The sequence below is a fragment of the Camellia sinensis genome, chromosome 1 (assembly GCF_055761805.1).
Source record: "Camellia sinensis isolate YWXY chromosome 1, ASM5576180v1, whole genome shotgun sequence".
NCBI classification, from domain to species: domain Eukaryota; kingdom Viridiplantae; phylum Streptophyta; class Magnoliopsida; order Ericales; family Theaceae; genus Camellia; species Camellia sinensis.
The window spans coordinates 37,190,435-37,207,905 of NC_138961.1; positions in this window are offsets into that span (position 1 = coordinate 37,190,435).

The window sequence follows — 17,471 nt, forward strand, 5'->3', positions numbered from 1 at the left end:
ACTTAACAGATCAATAGAAAAAAATTAGAATTAATTGGAATACTTGTTTAGGAGATGAGATTTATTGATGAATATCCTTTAAATATTTAAATAAATAAAAATAAAATAAAAGGTGATCAAGACAAAGACTTCAAAATTGCTTATAACCACATAATCAAAATGAGGCAAGTCACCATAAAACACAGTGATGCTCCGATGGAGAATGAAGCCGTGGCACCATAACTTTTGAGAGAGAAAGAGAGAGAGATCATGGATGTGAAGGAAGTGCTTTCTATGAAGAGAGGAGAAAGTAGCTATGTCCAAATTCTTTATTAACGGTACATAATTCTAATCAAGAATTGAGACATACAAAAATATTTAAAAAAATTAAAATGAATCTAAATTATAAATTATTTTTTCTAGTATTTTTTGTATCAGAATTTTTAATCTCTAGTATTAGTGTTTTGTTTTCTCTGTGCAGCAAAAAGTGACTTCCATAACAAAACCCGTGTTAGAAAATGCAGCCCAATCTCTGTTCTCAAAATCCTTGCACCTAAATGGAGTTCTCAATGTGGCCGACTTGGGCTGTGCAGCGGGTCCAAACACCTTCTCTGTAATTTCCACCGTCAAGGAATGCGTGGCGAAGAATTGCAAGGAATTGAATTGCCAAACACCAGAACTTCAAGTTTACATGAACGATCTTCCTGGAAATGATTTCAATACCCTCTTCAAAGGCCTGTCGGAGTTTGGTGGTGGTGGTGGGATATCATCACCCCATGTGAGGGGTGATCCTCCATGTGTTGCAAGGTTGGCCATGTTAGGAAGCCAACACACATGAGCTGGCCATGTGAAGCCAACACACAAGATAGCTGGCCATGTGCTGGCCAGCCCCTCCATCCACCTCTTCTGTAAGTGTATAAATGGAAGCTGAGGGGAAGGTTTGAGGGAGAGAGAGCAGAGCAAGCCAATATGTGAGGCGGAGAGACCGTCTCCCTCGGTGTGAGCGAGGGAGACGGGTGAGTGTGTGAGTGAGGAGAGTGTGAGCTCCTCCTCTATTGTAATCTTTCTGTAATATCTCCATTGTTATAGTGATAACCGGCTACTCTCCCGTGGACGTAGGCATTGAGGCCGAACCACGTTAAATATTGTGTCTCCTTGAGTGTGGGTGTGTTTTTCTGCATGGAATAATTTCTATAAGGTCTTGGGCGGGATCCCAGATCCCAACAAGTGGTATCAGAGCCTCGTCGGCGGCGTTTTGAAACAAAACCAGTGCGATGTTTGAAACTGCCCAGAAATCGTATTGCTCGAAATCAGATTTTGAGCATACCAGGAGCAAGGGCTCGACGAGAGGAGTCCAGAAATATAAAGCAGACACCCAGAGGAGTAGCCACGCGCCCTCACGCGCCTCCTGAAGAAGGCGCGTGAGTCCCAGTCTCGGCACGCACCCCCACGCGCCGTGAATGCTGTCGGCGCGTCGGCCTAGTCTCAGACACGCGCTCCACGCGTGGACGAAGGAAGAAGGTGAGTGGGAGCAGCGCCTGTCCACGACGCGCACGCCATGTGGGCCCACGTCAGCAGCGACGTGTCGGCCACGTCCTCAGCCACGTCAGCAAGAGTTGCCACGTCGTTGCCACGTCATCAGCCAGGTCACCACTACGTGGCCTGCCACGTCATCGACACGTGGCCGTAGAACATTGCCACGTCAGCACAGGTGTGCCACGTGTCTGCCACGTCAGCAACTGTGTTGACCAGTCAACCAGAGGCAGGGAGGGATCCAGTGCTACGCGGCAAGGGTGTAGCCGCAGGGAGGAAGGATCCAGTGCTTCGCGGCTAAGGTGCAGCTGCAGATCTGAGGCGTACAAAATGTTTTGGCTAGATCGAAGCCATTTGGAGTCCGTTCTTGGTGATCCAATAGTGGTTTCCGACTATTTGGAGTATTCCGGACACATCTGTACTGTCAGATTTTGGAGACGGAGTTTCTATAAAAAGAAGGCAGATTAAAGTGGCAGACGGCGTCAGGGGTAGTGGACGAAATATTCTGTTAGTACACGGAATATTCCCTGAACTTCTGAAAATTGCAATTTGGCCCAGAATCTTCAGAAAATTGTGGTGTGGCCCAGCTTTCGGGGATAGTTTTCAGTGAGGTCCCCGAAAATGCAGCAAAGATTGGTTCTAGCTAAACGGACCGCTCCAGACGCAACCGCGAGGTCAGAATAGTGAAATTCTGAACGGTTTGGAAAGATTTTCAAAACATGGGTGTTTGCCATCTTCAATACTCGAAGGAAGGTTGCCGGATATTATGGAATGTTGCGGATTCACTGAAGAGGTTAGAATGGACAGATTCTGACCAGATTGGACAACCAGATACAGATTGAGATAGATCATTGAAGACCAGAGGAGATCAGGCTTGATCAAATGGCAAATCAAGGGAGATCAGGATTGGTCAGGGGTGATCAGAGGATTGCAAAGATGATTATCTCCGGAGTTCGTTGGAGGATCTGGTTCAATCAAAAGAGAAGACCATTCATCGACGGATAGATGATTTGGCAACCAGTTCAGGCTCAGGGAAATATTGTGGCTGTTGGAGCTACTGTATACGAGTAAGTACTGGTGGTACGTGGACGTGTAGAACAATAGTTGCAGAGGAGCATACTAAGCGCAGAAGCACAAATGCAGACGTGCAGCAGTGCAAGGGTATGGTAGAGTATCGTACAGAGGCGCAAGAGGAGTATGCAGCAACGGGTTGTTGAAAGTTTACAGGAACTTCCAGACAGAGAAATTGAGACAGGTAAAACGCAAGAGTGCGTACCAAGGAGTGGCAAGTCTTATTTCTCTATGGTGGTTTCTTTAGTTCCATGGCAGTAGATGATAGAGTTGATGCAGATCTCTCAAGCAAGCTTGACGCAGGGAGACTAGAAGCCATGGGTGCGAGCACTATGCACAGAGTTGCATAGTGGTAACTTGTACAGACCGGTGGAAGTTGTCTTGGCAGAAGGGCTAACTGTCAAACATCAGTACGGACGTCCAAGTGAGACAGAACCGAACATCAGGGATTGCAGCACAGACAACGGGCGTATGAGATCGCTGGGAAGTTGTTCTGAAGTGCAGAAAGCAAAGGCTGGTTGTTCAGAAATAAGCTCCGAGCAAGGAAAATTGAGGATGTTGATGTGTCAAACTCTGAAGTTTTCTAGTTGCTCCAGTGTTCATCATGCAAGGAGTTGCACGGTAATGCAAAGGTATCCCGAGCAGGGGGTGCAGGACATCCAATCAGGGGGTGTCGGATATCTTGGTTGCGCAAGTTCAAGCATAGCGTCTCAGTGAAGGCATCCGAGATAGGAAGCGTGGAAGAGATCTGTAGGAGATAGGAGCAGCGGTTCTCTCCAAATCAGAGAGTGGTGTGAGTTGAGTTGAGGATGTAGGATTCCCTCCTCCTCTTGTATCTCTGGTGTATTATCTCTAGCTTTCAAGGGATGCAGCGTCTCAGTGAGGAGATGCAAACTATGTTGAATTTGGGCGTGACAAGATTAACAGCAATGTGTGTTGTGGATCACCTCACATGGGTTGAGGGGGTGATTTGTGGGATATCATCACCCCATGCGAGGGGTGATCCTCCATGTGTTGCAAGGTTGGCCATGTTAGGAAGCCAACACACATGAGCTGGCCATGTGAAGCCAACACACAAGATAGCTGGCCATGTGCTGGCTAGCCCCTCCATCCACCTCTTCTGTAAGTGTATAAATGGAGGCTGAGGGGAAGGTTTGAGGGAGAGAGAGCAGAGCAAGCCAATATGTGAGGCGGAGAGACCGTCTCCCTCGGTGTGAGCGAGGGAGACGGGTGAGTGTGTGAGTGAGGAGAGTGTGAGCTCCTCCTCTATTGTAATCTTTCTGTAATATCTCCATTGTTATAGTGATAACCGGCTACTCTCCCGTGGACGTAGGCATTGAGGCCGAACCACGTTAAATATTGTGTCTCCTTGAGTGTGGGTGTGTTTTTCTGCATGGAATAATTTCTATAAGGTCTTGGGCGGGATCCCAGATCCCAACAAGTGGTATCAGAGCCTCGTCGGCGGCGTTTTGAAACAAAAACAGTGCGATGTTTGAAACTGCCCAGAAATCGTATTGCTCGAAATCAGATTTTGAGCATACCAGGAGCAAGGGCTCGACGAGAGGAGTCCAGAAATATAAAGCAGACACCCAGAGGAGTAGCCACGCGCCCTCACGCGCCTCCTGAAGAAGGCGCGTGAGTCCCAGTCTCGGCACGCGCCCCCACGCGCCGTGAATGCTGTCGGCGCGTCGGCCTAGTCTCAGACACGCGCTCCACGCGTGGACGAAGGAAGAAGGTGAGTGGGAGCAGCGCCTGTCCACGACGCGCACGCCATGTGGGCCCACGTCAGCAGCGACGTGTCGGCCACGTCCTCAGCCACGTCAGCAAGAGTTGCCACGTTGTTGCCACGTCGTTGCCAGGTCACCGCCACGTGGCCTGCCACGTCATCGACACGTGGCCGTAGAACATTGCCACGTCAGCACAGGTGTGCCACGTGTCTGCCACGTCAGCAACTGTGTTGACCAGTCAACCAGAGGTAGGGAGGGATCCAGTGCTACGCGGCAAGGGTGTAGCCGCAGGGAGGAAGGATCCAGTGCTTCGCGGCTAAGGTGCAGCCGCAGATCTGAGGCGTACAAAATGTTTTGGCTAGATCGAAGCCATTTGGAGTCCGTTCTTGGTGATCCAATAGTGGTTTCCGACTATTTGGAGTATTCCGGACACATCTGTACGGTCAGATTTTGGAGACGGAGTTTCTGTAAAAAGAAGGCAGATTAAAGTGGCAGACGGCGTTAGGGGTAGTGGACGGAATATTCTGTTAGTACACGGAATATTCCCTGAACTTCTGAAAATTGCAATTTGGCCCAGAATTTTTAGAAAATTGTGGTGTGGCCCAGCTTTCGGGGATAGTTTTCAGTGAGGTCCCCGAAAATGCAGCAAAGATTGGTTCTAGCTAAACGGACCGCTCCAGACGCAACCGCGAGGTCAGAATAGTGAAATTCTGAACGGTTTGGAAAGATTGTCAAAACATGGGTGTTTGCCATCTTCAATACTCGAAGGAAGGTTGCCGGATATTATGGAATGTTGCGGATTCACTGAAGAGGTTAGAATGGACAGATTCTGACCAGATTGGACAACCAGATACAGATTGAGATAGATCATTGAAGACCAGAGGAGATCAGGCTTGATCAAATGGCAAATCAAGGGAGATCAGGATTGGTCAGGGGTGATCAGAGGATTGCAAAGATGATTATCTCCGGAGTTCGTTGGAGGATCTGGTTCAATCAAAAGAGAAGACCATTCATCGACGGATAGATGATTTGGCAACCAGTTCAGGCTCAGGGAAATATTGTGGCTGTTGGAGCTACTGTATACGAGTAAGTACTGGTGGTACGTGGACGTGTAGAACAATAGTTGTAGAGGAGCATACTAAGCGCAGAAGCACAAATGCAGACGTGCAGCAGTGCAAGGGTATGGTAGAGTATCGTACAGAGGCGCAAGAGGAGTATGCAGCAACGGGTTGTTGAAAGTTTACAGGAACTTCCAGACAGAGAAATTGAGACAGGTAAAACGCAAGAGTGCGTACCAAGGAGTGGCAAGTCTTATTTCTCTATGGTGGTTTCTTTAGTTCCATGGCAGTAGATGATAGAGTTGATGCAGATCTCTCAAGCAAGCTTGACGCAGGGAGACTAGAAGCCATGGGTGCGAGCACTATGCACAGAGTTGCATAGTGGTAACTTGTACAGACCGGTGGAAGTTGTCTTGGCAGAAGGGCTAACTGTCAAACATCAGTACGGACGTCCAAGTGAGACAGAACCGAACATCAGGGATTGCAGCACAGACAACGGGCGTATGAGATCGCTGGGAAGTTGTTCTGAAGTGCAGAAAGCAAAGGCTGGTTGTTCAAAAATAAGCTCCGAGCAAGGAAAATTGAGGATGTTGATGTGTCAAACTCTGAAGTTTTCTAGTTGCTCCAGTGTTCATTATACAAGGAGTTGCACGGTAATGCAAGGGTATCCCGAGCAGGGGGTGCAGGACATCCAATCAGGGGGTGTCGGATATCTTGGTTGCGCAAGTTCAAGCATAGCGTCTCAGTGAAGGCATCCGAGACAGGAAGCGTGGAAGAGATCTGTAGGAGATAGGAGCAGCGGTTCTCTCCAAATCAGAGAGTGGTGTGAGTTGAGTTGAGGATGTAGGATTCCCTCCTCCTCTTGTATCTCTGGTGTATTATCTCTAGCTTTCAAGGGATGCAGCGTCTCAGTGAGGAGATGCAAACTATGTTGAATTTGGGCGTGACAAGATTAACAGCAATGTATGTTGTGGATCACCTCACATGGGTTGAGGGGGTGATTTGTGGGATATCATCACCCCATGTGAGGGGTGATCCTCCATGTGTTGCAAGGTTGGCCATGTTAGGAAGCCAACACACATGAGCTGGCCATGTGAAGCCAACACACAAGATAGCTGGCCATGTGCTGGCTAGCCCCTCCATCCACCTCTTCTGTAAGTGTATAAATGGAGGCTGAGGGGAAGGTTTGAGGGAGAGAGAGCAGAGCAAGCCAATATGTGAGGCGGAGAGACCGTCTCCCTCGGTGTGAGCGAGGGAGACGGGTGAGTGTGTGAGTGAGGAGAGTGTGAGCTCCTCCTCTATTGTAATCTTTCTGTAATATCTCCATTGTTATAGTGATAATCGGCTACTCTCCCGTGGACGTAGGCATTGAGGCCGAACCACGTTAAATATTGTGTCTCCTTGAGTGTGGGTGTGTTTTTCTGCATGGAATAATTTCTATAAGGTCTTGGGCGGGATCCCAGATCCCAACAGTGGTGACAAATGCGATGGAGTTTCGTGTTATGTAATGGGAGTACCGGGATCTTTCCATAGCCGCCTTTTCCTCGGAACAACCTGCATTTGGTGCATTCCTCCTACAGTGTCCATTGGCTCTCTCAGGTTTGTACCAATTGTTTCAACCGGTCAATTGTGTGACGTTCCCTACAAGATTTATGTGGTTGCTTTTAGGGTAAATTACAAACACACTAAGTTTAAAATATAAATTGCTCTTTTTAGTTTTGAAAATTATATTTTATCTCTAAAATTTTTAATTTCATAACAAATAGTGTTTTTTATTAATAAATGATTAAGTTAATTAATAATTTTATATGATGTTAAAATTTTATTTCAATTAATAATTCAAGTAATTTTAGTATTGTACAAGAGAGTAATTAGAAATTTTTATTTTTTTCAGTTAATTTTGTTAAATAAAAAATTCTAAAAAAAGAGTTTTTATAATTTTTTAAATCACAAGAAATAATTTGTATTTCAAATAAATCTCAAGAGGTGCATTGTAATTTATCCATGTTTGTAATAATTTTATGGAAATAATAACACATTTGCAACCATGACCAAGTGAAAAGAAGTCTAAACACACACTCTTCCAAAGGGACAAAAATTAGAGTTTCTCTAGGGCTATAAGTTAAAAAAAAAAAATAAAAAAAATAAAATAAAATAAATCGATCATAGAAGGAGACACTAAATTTATTTGGATAAACAAGATTTTTCATAAATGAAGGATGAGAATTCTTTCACGTTCAAAATTTGAAGTTGACTGCCAAGTTAGTGTCTGTTAGGCCCATCACGAATCCAATTTTAATAATTTGAACAATTTATTTTGTAGGATTCTCCGAACATATCAATTCTAAAAAAATTAAGTAAATTCGATAACTATAACATTTTAATTTTATCACATTTTTGTTCAAAAACATGAAATGGTCTGTTTTTAAAAATATATTTATCTTTCATTTTTTCGAAGACAAATGCATTAAAATGAGAGGGTACAATTTTCATATTGACCTAATTTTTTTCCCATAAATGATATATATGAAATGCTATACAAAATAAACGGTCGAATCATCGAGATAAAACCTATGATGAGTCCCATGGGTTCTAACACGACAGTCACGTTTAAATTTTTAACTAAAAAGAAATCCAATCTTAAACAAATCTTACCTACCACTAAGAAGTTCTGTAAAATCAAAATGAAGGTAAACTCATATGACCCATATGCTTTTGATGTGTAAATAAGCTTACACTAACCATTTCAATGGTTATTTTGGTGGAATAAAAGGCACCAAAAGGACTCAGCAGAAGGCTTGGCATTAAACAAGGGGAAGATTTACATATCAATGACAAGTCCTCCTATTGTAAGAGAAGCCTACCTTTCTCAATTTCATGAAGATTTCACAAATTTTCTCAACTCTAGATCTCAAGAGGTGGTTTGAAATGGTTGTATGGTGTTGATACCTCATGGTAGGCAATGCCCTGATCCTTCAGACATGGAGAGTTGCTTCACTTGGGAATAATTCGCTAAAGCCATTTCTGAATTGGTTTCACAGGTAAAATTGCAACTACTACTCTCAAACTCATTACATCTCTCTACTTTTTCAGAACTTATCCAATCCTAGTCTTATCTCTTTTAGAGACCTCCCAAAATGAGTCTATACATGGGACTGGTTTAAGGATTGCCACAAACCAAATAGACAATTTTTTCTGGCTGAAATAGCCACAAACCAAACAAAGCCAGTCTAGATTCTAGAAGAATCTCCACTATAGGCAATTGGTTTTAGATTTGATGCCTCCAAAATTTCTAACATGATATCAGATTTGGGTCATGGTTAGTCTCTAATTGTAAGCCAGTTTCTCATTAGCCAAATCTTTGTCCTGGTCTATTTCTCGTCTGTTTTCTCTCTATTCCCTCCACATGCTATTAGGTTACACTTGTGGAGGTGTTAGAAATTTATCTCACATAATCTTTCTAAGCCACATAAGTTTTGTCTATATAGTCAAGTGGTCTTTGCATCTATAACCAATTAGTTTTGGGGTTGGATATATTCTTAACAAACTTCATGCTCAAGGTATATTTCATCAAGTATTTTCTTACCAATGACAAATTTGTGTAACACTATATAAAAAAAACATATATACATAAAGTAAGTACAAAACAATGTGACAAATCTTTCTTTCTTTTTTTTTTCTTTATTTATTTATTTATTTATTTTTATAGCTTTATTTAATAAACAAATCACCACTGTGAGATATGTAAAATATCTGAATTGATATTGCAAAATGTTATCTCAGTTGATTACAAGAGGAATGCTTACTTGTAGAGAAAGCACCGAAAGAGAATGTCGACATAATAATGAAGCATAATAAAAAGTGGTGAGTGGTGTTTCTTCTTTACCACCGAAAGAAGAAATGATTCCTATCCCCTATGCTCTGTATCTGATCATATACTATTATATATTATTATTATACTATATCTGATCATATACTATGATATATTATTATTATACTATATACATATATATTACATGATATTACATTATATATTAACAGCCCCCCTCAAACTCAAGGTGGAAAAACATTGACCAACTGGAGTTTGGAGACAAGTTCAATGAAACGGCCAGGAGAATGAGCTTTGGTGAAGGTATCAGCAGGTTGATCAACAGAAGAGATCGGATGGAGATGGACAGTACCACGAGTAACGTGTTGACGAATAAAATGATAGTCAATCTCAATGTGCTTGGTGTGATCATGAAAAACATCATTGTGAGCAATTTGAAGAGCACTGTGATTGTCACAAAAAAGGTCAGTAGCACCAGATGAGGTAACACCCAGATCAGCAAGAAGCCAACGAAGCCAGAGAAGCTCCTGAGTAGTATCAGCAAGAGCACGATATTCGGCCTCAGTATTGGAACGAGCAGTAAGAGATTGTTTCTTGCTGCGCCAAGAAATAAGAGAATCACCCAGAAAAAAACAGAACCCAGCAGTAGACCGGCGGTCAGTAGGATCTCCAACCCAATCAGCATCGGAAAAAGCACGAAGCTGGAGAGAGGAGCGGGCGGAATAATGAAGACCATGCAATAGGGTGCCTTTGAGATACCGAAGGATACGAATTAAGGCAGCATAATGAGGTGTACGAGGAGCCGACATAAACTGGCTGACAATATGAACAGCATAGGCAATATCAGGACGAGTAACAGTGAGATAGACAAGACTGCCAACCAGCTGACGATATAGGGTAGCATCAGAGAGAAGAGTGCCATCAAGAGGTGTAAGATGACTCTGAGGCTCGAGGGGAGTGGAGGCAGTCTTGCAATCCGTAAGACCAGCACGGGTGAGAAGATCAGAGGTATACTTAGCCTGAGAGATAAAAGAACCTGTAGAATCATGGAAGATTTCAAGACCCAAGAAATAGCTGAGAGGACCAAGATCTTTCATCTCGAAATGATGGCTAAGAAACTGTTTAAGGAGAAGAATACCATCGATATCATCACCGGTGATAATCATGTCATCCACATAAAGTAAAAGCAGGGTGGTCCCGTGAGCTGTTTTCCGGATAAAAAGAGCAGTATCATAAGAGCTGGAGGTGAAACCACAGTCATGAATAGTAGAGCTGAACTTGGCAAACCAAGCGCGTGGAGCCTGTTTGAGACCGTATAAGGCACGCTTAAGTTTGCAGACTTTATGAGGTGGATAAGTAGACCCAGGGGGAGGTTGCATGTATACCTCCTCGAGAAGATCACCATTAAGAAAAGCATTGGTGACGTCCAGTTGATAAAGATCCCATTGGCGGGAGGTAGCAACAACAAGTAAGCTGCGAACAGAGGTGAGACGAGCAACAGGAGCAAAGGTCTCTTCATAGTCAATACCATATTCTTGGTTAAAGCCTTTGGCAACAAGGCGGGCTTTGTAGCGCTCAATAGATCCATCAGAACAAGTCTTGATTTTGTATACCCATTTGCAGCCAATGGCAGATTTGCCAGGAGGAAGATCAACAATGTCCCAAGTATGAGTTTTGGCTAAAGCCTGCAATTCAGTAGTCATAGCTTGCTGCCAAAGAGGATTAGAGCGAGCCTCATGATAGGAGGTTGGTTCATAAGTAGAAAAAGCAGTAGAACCAACAATAAAGTCACGAAGACGAGTAGAAGGTTGGGTTACCCGGCGTGGTCGAGCAGACGGAGGAGGAGCCAGAAGAAGGGACTCAGCAGGAGGGGGGGAGCCCAAGGAAGTAAGAGCAGGACCATCAGAGGGAGCAGGGTCATGGGACAGACTAGCAGGCAAGGCGATCTCGAGAGAAGCGGGCAGGGGCGGTGGAGTAGGCGGATCAGAAAACTCAAGAGAGGCTGGCTTGGGTGGTGGAGTAAGATCATCAGAAAACAGATCGGTGGAAGGATCAGTAAAAAAGAGAGAGGGTGAGGGAACGGACAAACGGAAGAGAGAGAGAGAGAGGAAAACATTTCGGTGGTTGCTGGGATGGGTTTGCACACATCCCCAGTGATGATGCGCCAAAGTTTCTTTCCTTTGAGAAACCCAGACATAGCTTGGGCCCATAAGACATAGTTAGTCCCGTCAAGAACAACGGAAATAGGATGATTAGAGGAGTCGAGGCGATCCATGAGGGCAAAATCGTACTTTCGAGGTAGAATTGAAAAAATCCGAGGGTACCAGTGAATTCAGAGGGTCGAAATCAGTAGGAACAGAGTGAACTGACCAAAAAATAGGACCAGAAAGGCACTAAATTGGCTTGTCAAAGTGAGTGGAGTAGTCTGGTCAACAAATCCGGTCAAACAGATGATGTCACGGTCGACAGGGTTGATGTCACAGGCGCGGCGCACGTTAGCAGAGAGGTGTGCGGCGCACGTTAGCAGAGGACAGCAGGCGGTGCACAAAAGCGATAGGGCTGACGTCGGTTGACGTCAGAAACACGCGGCTCACGTTAGCAGAGGAGGCCGCGGCGCACAGTAGCGCGGGACAGTGTATGAGGCGCGTAGAGCACGTCGTAGAACGAGACTGCGTGTGGCCGGAAGTTCTGGCGGCGCGTGGAGGCGCGTGGAACGTCGGCTGGTGATGAATTTTGTGGCGGTGGTTTCGTCGTGAGGAGACGAAGAGACTGGTGTGATCAATAAGGAAAACAGAGAAGGTCGAGATGTGCAACAGTCTGTGATGCAGACGAGAGGCACAGCAGTCTGCGAAGAAAAGAAAAATGTAGAGACTAGGCAAAACACCTGTGCTCTGATACCATGTGAGATATGTAAAATATCTGAATTGATATTGCAAAATGTTATCTCAGTTGATTACAAGAGGAATGCTTACTTATAGAGAAAGCACCGAAAGAGAATGTCGACATAATAATGAAGCATAATAAAAAGTGGTGAGTGGTGTTTTTTCTTTACCACCGAAAGAAGAAATGATTCCTATCCCCTATGCTCTGTATCTGATCATATACTATTATATATTATTATTATACTATATCTGATCATATACTATGATATATTATTATTATACTATATACATATATATTACATGATATTACATTATATATTAACAACCACAAAAGGTAAATGTGGCAAATTTTGATTTTATCAATCTAACTAAAAAGTCCATCAAGGTGCCTTAGATTTTTTAAAATATCACCACCACCTCATTGTGATGATAAATTTTGCATCATTTCATCTCAAATAAAACAAATCCACAATTGTGACTCATAGTTTTAAAAACATTACTTTTAAGCAAATTACTTACATATCATTAATGGCATTGGAATGGAAAGTATAGCTCATGATCTCTAATTTTTTGTTCTTTTCTATAACAGGGCGTGATAGATGAAGTTAAATTAGACTCCTTCAATGTGCCCTACTACATTCCATCAGCAAAGGAAGTACAAGATGTAGTGGAGAGGCAAGGGTCATTCAAAATTGAGAATATTGACACAATTGCAGTAAATAATGTTGGAAAGGGTCTAGACAATGGTGATGTGTGGGTTAGAGGCGAAATCTTTGGCAAAGCGTGTTAGGGCGTTCACGGAGTCGATGATATCGAACCAGTTTGGAGAGGAAGTGTTGGACAAAACATACGAGAAATTTACTTGTATCGCAGTTTCAGATTGGGTGGGCATACAGTCAATAGGAGCTACAACTATTGTTGCTGTGCTTAACAAGATCACATGATAGTGTTTGGAGATGAAGTTGAGAAATTTCACAGTGATATATCTTTACAATAATTGATTGATTATTATTTAAGGTATATTACATCGACATTTTCCACGTAATGAATAAATTTCAATTAGTCTCATATTTTTTTTTTTTAATATAGGTAAATGTCACTTTAATTCATGTAGTTTCAATTTAAACAATTTGAATACTGAACTTTCACTTTTATTGCAATTTGGTTCATCCATCAAAATCACAGCTGATAATGCAGTCTGGTCGGCAGGGTATGGGTCGGGTTGATCTAAGCACTCCACGGGTTGGCTGTCCTTCGTTTTCCTGATCACACCTGCAACAAGTCCAGTAGGAAGGTTCCGAAATAGGGATGGTTCATTCCTATGGACCCTCCGACGATCAAATTAGATGAAAAAAATGGCAAAGGTAAGAATTTAGAGAAATTTAAGCATAGAGGAATGAAGAGAGAGAGAGAGAGAGAGAGAGAGAGAGAGAGAGAGAGAGAGTAATTTACTTGTTACCAAGCGTTCCTCGGAAGCTTCTTTATATCTCTTGTTAATCATTTCCTTGTTCATTTAAGTCCCATGGACCGAAAGTCTGCCATCTACTTGCCGTCGGCCATAGCTATTTCACTATGCTCCAGAGTGAGAGGTCTTATCGCATTTAATACCTTGGCAGTCTTATTTAATGCTTGGTGCGTGGGTTTAATAACTTTAAAGAATCTTTGTTTGTCACGTGACTGGACTCTTACTTGGCACGTGTTCAGCTGGTGCCTGGACTTGACTATTGTGGGTTTTCTATCAAGCTTGGTATTGGACCTGTTCTGGGCTTTATGATAATAATTAATCAAATAATTGTTTGAAGAACCCATAACAAGCATGGGTTGGGCCCTCCTGAGCCATGCCCATCAACCGCTATTGTTCATTTCATATAGGGCTAAGAGATGAACCACATTGGATCAATCGACAACAAAAAAAAAAAAAAAAATAAATAAACAAAAAAATAAAAATAAAAATAAATAAATAAATAAAAAAAAAAACCAAAACAAAACAAAGACGGTAGCCTGGGAATTAGTTATGACCATATCTTTCCTTTGATAAAAAAAACAAAAGCAAAAACAAAAAACGACAACAAACAGGATTGTAGAAGATGGATTTGCAGTTGGCATTATCCACATTATTTTACTTTGTTATTGTGAGTGAACCATCTTTTAGACAAAGGTCCAACCCTGATCCAAGGCGAGCAAGGCTGCCACCTTAGGCTCCCAAATTTAACTAAATTTAAGGGCCTCAAAATATTTGAAGTTCATGTAATAGTAGTAGCCCATATTAGAGACCCAGCCCTTAAATCTAAGGGCCTCAAAATATTTGTAGATCATGTAATAGTAGTTGCCCATATTAGAGACCCAGCCCAATGTTTCTTTAAGGTTCATTTGGGAAGAACTTTTTTAACATGATTTTTTAATTTTTTAGCTAATTTAACCTAATTAAATTAGTTTCGTTTAAGAACTTTTTAGGCTGTGTTTGGAAGGATTTTCAAACTATAATTCTACTCATACATTCTAATACCATGTTGGGATAGGATTTTCAAATTATATTTCCACAACAAACAGAAAACTTTGTGTTAGGCCGGATTTTCAAATTTTTTTTTTTTGAAATTTGGCTTAACCGATTATCCTGCTAGTTATTCGGCCGGTCAACCGAAGCATGACAATTTTTTTTATTTGTTTATTTTTTTATATGTTTAATAAAACAATATTTTCAGATTTTTAAAATTTTTTTTTATAAACTTTTAATAGATTTTTGAGTTGTGTGTTTGATTATGAGTTGTAAATTTCTGTATCAGATATCATATGTCACACCACAAATTTCTCACTCAATTTAAAACTCTTTTCAAAGCTCATTCACCAAACAAATTTTTCACACCCAAATCATAATTCCAGAACTTACAAACTCAAAATATAATTCTATTCTCAAATCATATTTATAAAACTCTACCAAATGCTACTTTAATTTTTTTTGACTTTTTTATAAAAAAAAAAAAATAATTATAATTTAAATATGATATTTTATTTTATTAACTTATTTAACATATTTTATCTTCTTAAATTCACAACACAATTCAGACCGAAGGGTCCAAAAAATTTTGGGGCTGAAAATTATAATATGAAATTATAATATGAAATATAGAGGGTGAAGTTTGTAAATAATAAACTTAATTCTCTTCCTCCACGATTTGTAAGTCTGGCTTAAGGTGTTGAAAACAAAAGGGCAAATCAAATGACGATGAAGCAATCGGCGTCGTGACTTTTATGGCATCGCATAATTGAATCACCAACTATTAGAGCAATTCTACCTATACTCTCTACTTTTTACTAGTTAAAGTATAAAAAAAATATATTTTTTATTTTACCTAATTATTTTAATTATTGTATTTTTTAATCATATTCTTTATTTTAACTGATCATTTAAACTAACATAATTAATTTTTTAAATAAAAAAATACTAATTGTTGATATTTTACTAATATAAATTTGCAAAAATAATAAATTTGTCCATACAAACATACAAAGCCTGTAGAATGAGGAGAAAAAAAAATACAAAATACAAAATAAGTTATTCCGTAATTCATCAAACAGAATTGAAAGAACATATAAAATTGTTATACACACACACACACATATATATATATAAAATATATAAAATTCCAAATCCAAGACATAAATATACAAAAATTTAAAATATATACATACATAATTGTTTGGAGAGCCTATGGGGCTTTTCAATTGTAGCCACAAAAAAAAAAAAGATGGTAAAGTAGCTAGCCTAATAACTAGCCCATTGGAGCTCAAAATTAGACTTACATTGGCTAAAACACCTAACAAGCCTTGTTTAAATATATACATACATACATAATTTTACGCTCTGATACCAAGTTGTAACGCTCTTAAAAAAAGTACATAAATCAGTCATTCACAAGATCTATAGACGTAATAGAAATGCTATATTTTCATTCATCAGAGTTAATATCACCAGAGATATTACATGCATTACACTTTCACAAATGATCATCCTGAAGCTATAACATGTAACTCTGAAGGTTAACAACAGAATAAGTGCCCTACGGGCTTACATCTTTCCAAGACTTTGCTTGGTTACAACAAAAGAAGAGTTCTAACTCTATACATATAAACCCCTCAGCTTGAATAAACATTCAGCACAAAAACGAAATCACAAAAGTGGAGCCTTCAGCCCCTAAGCCTCCCAAACTATGCCCTTGGAGGCGGCATGTCACCTATACTTGAAAATGGTTTCCCAAGTAGAGTAAGCCAAAGCCCAGTAGAGATATGCTAAACAATATATGAGAATTAACGAAAATATGAGCATCAGATAAATGTACAACATTCTTAACCAATACATATTCTTTTCAAGGTCATTCAACATAGATAGCCAATATCTCAATTCATTTCCATTCTTCTATTCCGGATAAATCAATTAACCAAATTCATTATTATCAAAGCAACCAATATGAGACTACAATTCATGACATTCATCAATCCAACACTTCTATTTCTTGCCATTTTACAGAACCACGTCCGAGGGAACTGACATCCATAAATATTTAAGATTTCGGGACTTTCACCCTGGACACTCCGGCCAACTTAATTATCAATGGAGTCCATCCCCTATCTCTTCTTAAACAATGAAGTACATCCCCTATCTCCTCCCAAACAAAGTTACATATACAATGTATTTAAACACTTTGTCATATACAATGACTAATCAAAACACATATTCAATGGTTTAATCAAACTGTTATATTCAATGACATAATTCAATTGATTAGTTTCAATCATCCTAATTCTCATGCAGTTTCTACAATAATCATAACTATCCTCCACTGATAGCCCAAAACAGATATATCTAAACAGATAAATAAATCTATCAATACATAATTTATCAAATTCCATAAAACCAAACTACACCATTCAATCACATTTCACCCAATTTCATAATTTCCAAACCAATTTCATTATTTACATAAATAGTTATTTCAACTCAACTTAGGGCAAAATTTCTCATTTTTTCCAAAATATCAACCCATAAGTCCAAACCTCACCATTTTAACAATAAAGAACATCATACACAAACCCTCAAGGTTATTTTGTAAATCAACATGAAAAACCCCTTTAGTTTAGAACCCAAACCTTAACTTTTACCAAAATCTTCTCAAATCCCACCATTTATACAAAATGACAAATATCTAGGTTAAAGCTCATATTAAAGAGTATAATATCCCTACCTCAAGCATAGATGAGAGAGAAGAGAGAAAGCTCAAAATTCGATGGCAACGAAACCACGTTTTGCCCCGATCAAAACGAAGCCATTGACAAGCTCTACACTTTATCTCAAAGGAGCAAGGTGAAAAAATCACTATAGGTGAGTAGATCTAGA